The following is an 11433-nucleotide window of genomic DNA, read 5'->3' as shown; positions in this document are numbered from 1 at the left end:
CACTAGACTTCTGGTTATGTGTATATAGACAAATAGATAGTGATAGATATAGGAAGAGTTGATGGAAATACTGAGTATGGTAAGTTCAAGATAATTAATAGCCATATATAACACTAACATAACATTCCTTTCAGTATGTAACCATGTGTACAAGTTTATGGTAGGATAAATAGGCAAAAGCAGCTTATTTTAAAAATGTGCCTACATATGAAAACTATAGGAAACATCAGATGCGAATCCAGCCCCAAAAATCTCTCAAGATTAGGGGATATTTGGATTTAGGGCTTTTTTTTAGTGCTTTGTCTTGCATGAATGGCTCCTGTCTGGGGCTGTGTCTCTTCTGCAAACATCACCACATAGCTCAGCCAGTGAGGCAGGAGGGAAGGGTAAAGAATACATCAGAGAAGGTGATATGCTCTTTATTTTTACCCCCTCACTCCCTTACTTCAGCAAGAACAGGCTACCCAAATGCTTGATATACGCATAAGAGGCTTCAAGATAAACAGCTAAACCCTTTTCACATGTGACCTGGTCCTCGTTTGGGATGTCAGTGAGTTTAACACAGAATAGATTGTTAGAAGTGTAGCAAGAAATATACGACTTGAAATCTCCCCACATTTCATGAGTGACTCAGTAATTGGTTATCTGCAATGAAAATGACACCCAGAATGAAGCCACAGCTCTGTATATCCAAGAGAGTATAGAATAAAGAAATTCCAAACTGTAAAAACAGCATCCTCATAGGCATAGAATATCTTCTCAGCACCTTTCTACCTCTTGTAAATAAATCAGCACAGAATGCAACTCGGTTATCCTAGTACCGTAAGAAAAACATCCCCAGAGAAATTGGTATATAACAGATAAACACACAGTTTCTTTCTTTGGATCCCAAATCTAGTAATAAGAACAGAAAATACCTATAGCTTTTAGACTTGTGAAAAATGTAGTAATAAACCTCTTGATAAATCTGTTACTTCTATGCTACTAGCTTAAATGTTTTTGTGAAAAACGTTGAAGTGCTGATTACTAACTTGTATTAGCAGTGCTGTTTGTAGCCACAAATGTTTACTGAGGTATTGTTTCATCTGCTTGGTGTCCTAAGGAGACAATACAGTGTGCAACAGAGGGCACACAGCTTACCACACAGCTCATTGTAACAAAATCTATCTCTTATGGCAGGAACCAAGATGGATTTCTCCCAGATTACTTAAGCATACATATTTTAATCCCTTTTCAGTCTGAATATTCATAAAATATTAAATTTTCATTTTACTTGCTGCTTTCCTAGAAAAATTTTGATTGCCATATCAGGCTACATTTCACAGAACATATAATAAAGACCCATAGGCAGACTCATTTTGCATCAGTACTTCTGTCCTGGTGTGAAAGCCACTGGAATCACTATTTTCAGTGAATTTGGGATTAGACCATTTAAAACACATATATTGCCTAATAGAAAATTCTGCAAATACTCCAGGTAAGAAACTATTTTGCTTGGAAAATATATATACATTAGATTTAATACTAAGAGATATTCATATATTGTCCATTTTATATATGATGTGTAAATTATTAGTATTTATTAGCATTACTGGGTATGCTTGCTTAACAAGAAATTCATATGTTTTCAGAGTTCACTTGCTCCTGCTGTTTATAGGAGCGATTTGCTGAGAGCAGCAGTCCTCCAGCTTTTCAGGTCATTTATTTCAGACAAACCAACCTTTCCCCATCTGGCTACCACTGCTGCCTTGAGTGATGTGGCCACATAGAAGGCACTTCAATGTAGGACATCATGGCATTGTCTGGTAGTGCTGAGGTGATAGCTCAATGCCAATTTAGGAAAAGCAACTTTAGAACTTAGAGAAAACTTATAGTATCTCAGACTGACAGATAAACCCACCAACATATCTCAAATATACTCAAGTGCTTTGAGGAGTTTACAGAATGGCAATGGAATGGACTGCACGTGAGTCCACAATGAATCTGTAACCTTTGAGAAAAAGGTAACTGTGCTTATGAGCCTTGAAGAATTAGAATGTCTGTACAACTTTGGGAAGAAAAAAATGTAACTTGGGGGGAAGGCAAACAGTAAAGATAGGTAGGATTTACAGCTGTCAGTTTGCAGAAAATTCTACCTTTTTGAATGCATTTGTCTCTTTCAAGTTTTCCTTGAAAGAAAATGCTAACAGATAAGAAGTATCTGAGATTTATCTAAGTAAGTGCTTTGACTTGACACTGAAAATCTTAAAACTTCTGAATTAAAAAATATAATAAAAATTAAAATGTAGATTTTATTTCAATTGGTATTCTTTATGGTTTTTTTTAATCACCTTTCAAAGATTTGCCATTTTCCATATGCAGTTCTTCATTTACTCCTGAAATTTTACAGGCAGACATGGAAAATGACTGAAAACAGTTATCACAGAGCTATTAAAATATGCCCCACGGCATCAGGTAGATATATATGCAATAAATATTTGCCAGTATCATCCTAACCTGGCCACAACACAAAGTTTCTTTTCTTGTCTTTATTTCTCCAAACATTCTTCCAGACAGGTAATCTGAAGGTAGGCTCCATATGGTCCTGTTGATGATGCTCTCTTATTTATCAATAGACTCCTACTGCAAAAAAGAAAAGATAATGCAACTCCTGTGGATGGAGAAATCTGGAGATCTAAAGTTAGATTTCCCATTTTAGCAGAATATTGTACTGGCTTATAATGGCTTTTCCTTCATCTAAGAACATCACCCAGTTTCTAGCATGGTTACAGCTGCAGGAGAAGACTGGCAGCTAACATGGTAATGAGTCAGTATCTATTGACTCATTACTATTAATTTCCCTTTGCTTCCAACTGATTCAGGAACTACTTATGGAAATTCTTCTTCTGTCTTACTGAAATCCAGCCCTGCTGCTGTCAAGCCTGCCAAGAGGCGCAGCAATGCTACTGTGATAAAATAAGTCCAATTCTATCCCAATCTTGCTTTCCTAGGGAAGAACAGAACTCATTAAATAATTATCAACTGTGACAAGAAAGTAGCTGGCCAAACACTTGCTGCTAATCTAGGCATGACAGCAGGACTATACCTTTCAAAGCAGTAATTAGCTAGATGAACAACAACATAAGTACCAGACAATGACATGGAAAGGACTGTCCCTAAAGGACAGATTCATTATACATAGGGTTTAGCGTTTGTGTGACTTATGAATATTATTTTGCAGTATACAATTACACTTCTCTTCTGCTGCCTTTCTCTTTGTGTTATGCACAGTTTATGGAAGGGGACAGAGAGGAAATCTGGATCCGAAGCCACAAGAGAACAGGTGACAGAAGCTCTGCAACACCTTCCCTACATTCATGAAACAAGGGTGACTGCATAGATCACCTGGCAATACAATACCATCAGCCTGCACTTGCACTCTGTGGGAATAAGGAATTTGGTACATGCACTCTACTCATGTTTTATGCTTGATATTTCAAAATGGTGCTCCACTAGTGTTTCTTGATTGGGTACATTAATTCTTACAAACTTCTCTTCACCAACGGTGCAGAGTCTCAGTTGATATAAATTGGAGTAAAACTATTGAAGTCTGTGCAACAACATGGATTTATCTGTGACATACACTGAGCCAGCAGTCAGCATCAGTGCTAGAGCAGTGATCCCACCAGCTTAAAGAAACCAAAAGGCAAAGCTGCTTTTACTGAATGTAGAAGGGATGACTACGATCCCACCTAGAGCTGATGCTGGAATTACATGCGGTTGAATTTGTTTACAACCACACTGTTCAAGAGCTGTACGTTAAGCACACACATAAGTATTTGCAGAATCAAAGCCTCCGTTTGCAATGATAGAATAAATCCAAATGGAGATGGATTAGCTGGCAGGGGGCAAGTGAGGTGGTCAAAGGCACATGCAGTTTATCATATGGCTCTGTAATTTACTACATTATCACAAGTACATATTTGGTGTGGGGATATAGATATACATGCATGCATGTACACACAGAGCCAAACTTTTTTGGCATGGGGGCTACACAGTCATTTCAAATTGAGGCTCTGGGCTGCACTTGTTCCAGGACTGCTTGTCTGTTGCCAACACACTGAAGCGCCTCAGGCTTCAGTCTGATTCTTTGTTTGCTTGCCCATTAAAGTTCTTATCCCACACTCCCTTTTGGCAGAAAATTTTGTTATTTCTGCTTTATGCTGGCCTAGGCCCTTCTCTTGCCTCTGTTCCTATTAACCTATAGCAGTGACAGCCAGAAGCAAACTGAAGCAGCTGGTTGGAGACGCTACTATCAGACTGTGAAACAGATGTTGTGCAGAGGGGCCACCCTGAAAAACTTCTATTACAGCACTGCTGGGCCATATTTTGGCCATTGCAGACAGGGAATTGGGGAAAGAAAGCACTTTCATTCGCAGATATTTAATTGCTGAAAAATGTAGGGGTGTGTGTGTGGCATCTTTATTGGATGTCACACAGAAGTAATGCTTTCCAGGTATTTCTTTGGCTTAGTGTCATCCTCTGACTGCCAGCATGCAGTGGCCCCATGTCACAACTCAGTGTGAAAATGATTTCCAATTTTTCTGTTTAAATTAATATTTACCAGTTGGTTATTTTTGGCAGACATTTATTGATAGCAGTGATTCAAAACAAATAGCCAAATTCAGTTCTTGGTTACAGTAGCATGACATCTGGTGTTAACTCCGCTTTTACCAGCGCAACCAATAGCAGACATGATCCTTTTTTGTCTTCTCATAATGTGACATTTGCTTTGACCTTACCTATCGGTAAGAGTTGGACTGTAATTTTAACTTTGGAGTAGTTGGAATACAGCATTGAACACAGCTCTGAAACTTATTGATTGAGCACTCCTCTAAGATACTTAACAGCACCTGCATCTTAACCTTCAGGAAACCAGTCACTTCAGAATACCATTATATACGTGCAGAAATAGCCCTTATGAAAGCAGTATAAATTAAAGCTTTGCTATCAGCCAAAAGAAAATTTCCTTGAGTACTTTTGTATCCACCATCAATCAGTTGGATTAATCACTTCAGAACCATTTTAGCTATTTCTAAACTAAAGATGGAGCCAAATCATTGATGAGGGCATAGGACTTACATTTTAATTTGAATGGAGTTTCTGCAAGTGAGATGCTTTGAAGTGTGCAGTGGGCTTGTTAAATGCACATCAGTGTAGGTGTACAAGAGTCCATGTTGGCTAAACAGAATCCACTTTGTTGGATGTTAGCCCAAGCAAATCCTTCGGTTACATCTACAGAAAACCTATGCAATTTTATGACAGTGTGTAAGTAATAGGCATGCAGGCTTAAGCACTGTTGTTTTCAACTTAAACTATGAGCTGTATTTTGCACTACATTCCAGTTTGTCATCTTAAGGGTGGGGAATCACTAAAAGAACTAAGTCAGCCAACAAGGCTGCCAAGCTAAGTTTGCTGTGACACTGATAAATATTCAGGCCAATGTCTTTCAAACATTATTGTGAATCACCTTTCCCTCCTTCCTTCCCCTGCTTCAGTCATCTTGTTGGCTCAGAATATTCACCTTTGTCTCAGACCTCAGCTGCCTTCTCTTTATTGCAGAGGATTGCTATTGTCTTTGTCTCTTTTATCCGCTTCGCTGTGTCTCATTTTCCTAAAGTACCTGGCACCCACTTTTCCATAATACTGTTCCTTTGTTTCAGGAAAACATAATTTCAGGAGGCAGCAAAAATACAGTTCCAAAGGCCACAGGGTGACATCCTCTCTCACCTGATCTTTATTCATATCAGGGTTTAATGGCATTTTTTTTTTCCATTTCTCAAGCACCCTGCAACTCCCTTCCTCCCTGACAGGAAGGCACATTTTATTTCTCATAAAAATGCTTTCCTACCGATCTTCTGTTCTTCAGAAGTTTCAGAGGCCCTTCTGTTGCATGTTGGTTTTCTCATGTGGACTGACCCAATGACCTGGTTGTGGTTTATTACTGTTTTGACTTTTTTTTCTCCCTCCTACATCAGGAGGAGCTTGCACCCTTTTGTCATTTCTCATCTCTGTTGTATCGCCTTCAGCAGAAATCTCCCCAAACTCTGTTTTCAGTTTCATGGTATGAACAACTGGCGAGCTTCAATATCTGAACTGGCTGGCTTTTTAAAAGTACTATTTGAACATACAGTTAATCTTGTGTTTGTTTTGTACATAATCTACCAGCTTTGGATCTCACTGAAAAAAAAAAGGTCCTCTTATTTCTACCAAGTCAGGAAATTATGCTGTTATACAGTCCTTTGTGTACACTTTCTCAGCTCCCTGATGCACTGAAAAAGGGGCCTCAGTCCATTGAAATAATACAAAACCTCAGTTTGCTGATGGAAGTCATATGCAATTTTCTGTGTACATTTTACACCAGAAGATACAGTGCCTATTGTACGTCCTTGTTTAAAACTCAAACACAATGGCTCATGCAGCTGGATGGTGACCTACCAATGAAGTTTAAGACAGCATAGACTTCCACATGAACCTGCTGATTAATGAGAGAACTGTCTTCTTTTCTACCCACAAAAGGCTACTCACACATTCAGAATGTGATGCAGACTAAAACCAAAGTGCAGCTTGCCACGGGAGTAAAGAAGAAACACACACAGGATGCACCTTAGAAGCAGTTCAGCCCTGATGAAAAATTCCTGTAGAATTTAACACAAAATGATGAGCATTCTGTAAGTTTTTTTTTCCTGTACCATCCTATACCTCAGATACCTCTGCTATAAAATTCTATACAATAGTTCAAAAAATCATATAAAAGATGTGATGCTCCATAGGTTTTAGAGTAATTTCTAATTTCTGCAGTGTTCTGTTACATTTCTGTAGGACCCCCTTGTTTCTATTCCAATTATGTTATCTGGAGCTTTTCCTAAAAGACCTATATCTCTTACAACAGACCCCTTCCCTCTCTCTCCATTTTCTTTGAAATACAGCAAAATGAGTGTAGAGATACACATCACAGTGCTTACCTCTTACCACTGCTTGATTTTAAGTGTGCTGGCAAAGTTGTTACTATTTGGGCTAGTAAACTAAGTAAAGTAATAAACAGTCAAAAACAGACAATGTAAATAACAACTGTTCTCATTTTAAATAGCCCATTGAAAAAAACACTAGTGTGAAAGGAAGAAAAATGTGTTTTTGAGCACATGCACCTAACTAACAGTGTTAAAACATCAGATTCACTACTTCCTGCTCATCGTGGTTAGAGCTTCAAAAGTCAAATTATGTTGCTTGGCGTGAAGTGGGCTGCAAGAAATTCCATATGACCTAATGACAAGGAATACAGAGTACCGTGGCTAAAGAACCACTGGTTAAGAAATAGCTTCAAATATTCCATTGCTCTTTAAATAAAATTATACATATATATATTTAATATTTGTATTTACAGTAGTAATAATTAAAATAGGCAATCTGAATACCTGTGAAGCCCAAGTATACTGAGAAATACACAGATGCTGTTGAACAAGTGAAGGTCCTACAGTATATTGTTTCTTTCTTCCTCTTCTATGAATTTTATAGGGTAGCAACATTTAAATCTTAAAAACAGACAGGAGATAAAAGCATTAAGCTAAGTGGGAGGATTTATTGATTTCAGCTAAATGTTTTCAATCACTGATTCTTGACAGAAGCATTGTACATACCAGCCTTTGAGGACTGAGGACAAGTGGCCCCAGTGAGGTTAGCTGAAGTCAAGATCTCTTTAAAATGACTCATAGAAAAAGTACAAGATACAGCCATCCTCCTTGAGAACACTAACTTAATTCGAGAAGCAACTAATTTGTGTCAATTTTAACTCATCAAGTGCTTTTTTGTTGTTTCTGAGGATACCTTTGATGGTGTAAAAGGAGCTCTGAATACATGAATCACAATTCGATACCATCCAAAGAATCTGACTTCTCAGGAAATATTTCATCAGATGTTATACAAAGGGATAAGTTCAAACTGTCAAAGTTTTTATGTGGGTAATGTATCCATTTAGTTTTATTATCAAATCTTTATTTCATTCCTAAGACTACAATGGTATCTTATCTTAGGTCTTTCATGACTGCTTCAATTCATCTAGTTTCTGCATATTTTTGAGTTATTTACTTTTCTTTTTTCTTTTTTCTTTTTTTTAATTAATTTTTTTATTTTTTATTTTTTAATGTAACTCCCATGAGATGTAGCTTTGAAATGACTCATTTTCTTTCTTTTCTTTAAGAAAGTTCTGCCTCTGTGGATTTCCTCTGAAGGTGTTTGGAACTGATGAGCTGTGATTTCGACACTGTTTCCCACACTGCTGTGAGCAGTTGATTCTCATCCATGTTGCAAGCACGTTTGCTGAATGTGGTACTTCGGGTCCAGCTAAACGTAATTTTCAAGTGTTAATTCTGTAGTCTTAATGCAACGTCTCCTCTTTATCGTTTCTTTGATCTTTTAAGGTACTTCTTGAAGCATAAGCAAGCATCCTTCTTCAAGCATAGCAGGGAAAGTATCATTAATCTTTGGAGATGCTGATTTCTGTTTCTCATTTTCTAGTGTTTGAAGGTATCCTGAGTTGCTGTTAATATGTTCATTACCAAGGATTTAATTTACAGTTAATAATTTTTCTATATGCTCTTGGTTTTAATTTTATTGTTATTGGGAAGCTTACTAAGAAAAATCAAAAGAATATATTTTTATTTTCACTGTATATTTGCACCAAATACTGAACAGTTATATTAACCAGATTTGTTGCTGAGCTGCTTGGTTTCCTCTATTACACACTGAGATTTTCCCAACTGTTGTCTTAAAGAACATCTGCTTTTCCATCTGGTCATTCATGTCTACTCTTCAGGTCCTTTCTACATGCTTGGGCTGTACAGTCCATTTATTCTGCACATATGGAGTCTGTCATCTCCCATTCACAAGCAGCCTTCCTATCTCACCACATTCACAGACTTCTCAGTGACAAAACCAGTAGGCCTGCCACTGTTTGGAGGCACAAATTCCCCTCATTTGAAGGCTATAATAATTATTGTCATTGCCATTCTCTTAACTCTGAAAGCTAATTTATACTGATAACAGGCAAAGAAGTGAGCTTTTCTCTGGAATGCAGTTGTTCTGCATCTAAAGTACATTTCTGGTGTATGTCTCCACAATGTTAAACAGCATAAATCCCTGGCTTAGCTATGGATTGCACCAAGTACCTCCCCCAGAAATAAGCTCTGGCATTTTGTCAAACAGTTTGCACCAGAAAGAATCCCCAAAGGAAGCATGGATGAGACCACTGCATGTTACCCCCCCTTCCCTATCCAAGCAATGTCCATTCACTACACGTACCTTCCTAGGCTTTCTGCATTTTGATCTACAGAAATGGCACCCAAGGAGCTGCAGCCTAGGTGCCACACACTGAACAAACCCTGCAGGCCAGGAGTGCTCTCCTAACACAACAGCACAGGCGACACTGCAAAGGGCGCTTAGTCCTACACAGTAGGGATGTGAGCCCAGCGAAGGCCCTCACCTCAAGGTGAGGCTGCATCTGGTCCTCTTCTAGCAGCAACGCAGGCATGGCTAGCAGCATTTAAACACATTTTAAAGGATTTTAAACACATGGTTGAGGTGCAGGCTTTTCTTTTACGTAGCTATTTCCGTAAGTCTAAATGTAACATAGTACCTGCCCTAATAGCTACCTTCCTCTTATCCTAAAATAGGCACAGACCTACTTTCATTCAAAGTAAAGCTCCCAGCCTCTGACTATATTTTTCCCTTCCCTGCTAAGCAGAAAGGATCCCAAACAAGAAAAACCATCACCAAAAATATTCTTGCAAGGACTGAGAATTCCCCAGGCTATTGATTGTAACAGAAACACTCTACCTTTGGCTTCCCTTTGAAATGCCATACCCATAGTTTGTGCTTGTGCTAAAAGCACAGCTGGGAGTGCACTGCATTCCCATATAAGCACATCTGGGGGCATTCAAACTGCTGTTGTAAAATAGAGCTACAGAATCATTCAGGTTGGAAAAGGCCACTAAGATCATCTAGACCAACCCCAATAACCTGTGTCCCTCAGTGTTACATCTACACGTTTCTTGAACACTTTTAGGGATGGTGATTCCACCACCTCCCTTGGCAGTCTCTGTCAATGCCTCACCACTCTTTCTGAGAGAATTTTTTTCCTAATATCCAACTGGAACATTTCCTGGCACAACCTAAGGCCATCAGCATTCATCCTATCACTAGTTACCTGGAAGAAAAGGCCAACCTCCATCAGAAGAGGGTGATCCCCCCCGCATCATTGGTGTGATACCTCTCAGAATGGGGTAATTTGCAAATATTTAGTGCACTACTAGACCAGATTCAATCTTGCAAGAAATAAAAGTGCCTGTCATCTGATGATGGATAGAGGCACTTGGTATATGCACGCTCATTTTGCTGCTTTCCTCTGTGTAGAGAAGTGGTCATTGAAGGAAAGGGAAGCTGACAGACAAGAAAGGGAAGTTGGCACTAACTGAACAGACATGAATTAACCTCCCAGAAGATGGGCCCTTTGGTCAACAGAGAATAGCTGAAAGGGGAGTAAGAGGAAGCTGGTATTATCTCTTTTTAAGAAGACTCTTTCGTTTGCAGAAATGATCCCCTCAAGGCTATTTAGAATACCAGGCACAGTCAAATCATTCATAAAGTTAAGCTGAGATAATAAGAAGAACAATATTAATTAAAAGCAAAGACACCTGAAGATAGCAGAAGGGTGGACTCTCCTTCCCCTTCTCTCTTCTCCAAGGTATTACTTCATTTTGTAGGAGGCAGAGATTAGAACAGCAGCTTATAGCAAAGGGAAGAAAGAGGAGAATTATGCCAAATAGAAAATTGAATCTTAAGATACCTGCATACCCAACAGGACAGAAAAATGACACATGCAAAGAGCATCTGAAATGCATTATACACAGAAAAAGTACCAGCAAGGAAGTAAGCCACTACTAGATGAAGGAGGTAAGATCATTAATAATGAAGAAAGCCATATTCAATAAACACGTCCATCCTCAATTTGGAGAAAGTAGGATGACAGCAGTATCGTATCAAGCAGCTGAAGCCTTTTTCAGTCCATTAGTAACCAAATAGGATGTTAAACATCTACTTGTGATAAAAACCTGTAATTCATCAGGCCCAGATAACTTGCACCTGAGGAGTCTCAAATAGTTGGTGAAGGAGATTCTTGATTCCATGTGTTAATTTTTAATGGGTCTTGAAATAGTATGGAAATTCCAGAAGAGTGGAAGAAGACTGATGTTTTGCCAGTATTCAGCAAGGACGAACATGATGACCTTGGTAAATAAATGCCAGCTAACCTAACATCAAACCAGAGGGGAAGTGAGGAGGGAATAATAGAATATGGGATTTAACTGATAAAGAATTAAAGGATAGGAACATAATTAATGC

General features: G+C 38.5%; 1 long non-coding RNA gene across 1 annotated transcript; it reads left to right on the top strand.

The window, feature by feature from the left end:
- Positions 1-5099: 5099 nt before the first annotated feature.
- Positions 5100-11433, top strand: LOC107311062. The gene is made up of 3 exons (XR_004306486.1): positions 5100-6710; positions 7859-7997; positions 8237-11433. It is a non-coding gene; the product is annotated as an uncharacterized LOC107311062 (long non-coding RNA).

The sequence above is a fragment of the Coturnix japonica genome, chromosome 3, assembly GCF_001577835.2.
Source record: "Coturnix japonica isolate 7356 chromosome 3, Coturnix japonica 2.1, whole genome shotgun sequence".
Classification (NCBI taxonomy): Eukaryota; Metazoa; Chordata; class Aves; order Galliformes; family Phasianidae; genus Coturnix; species Coturnix japonica.
The sequence above is the reverse complement of the archived record's forward strand: the minus strand, read 5'-3'. Positions and strand labels throughout refer to the sequence as shown.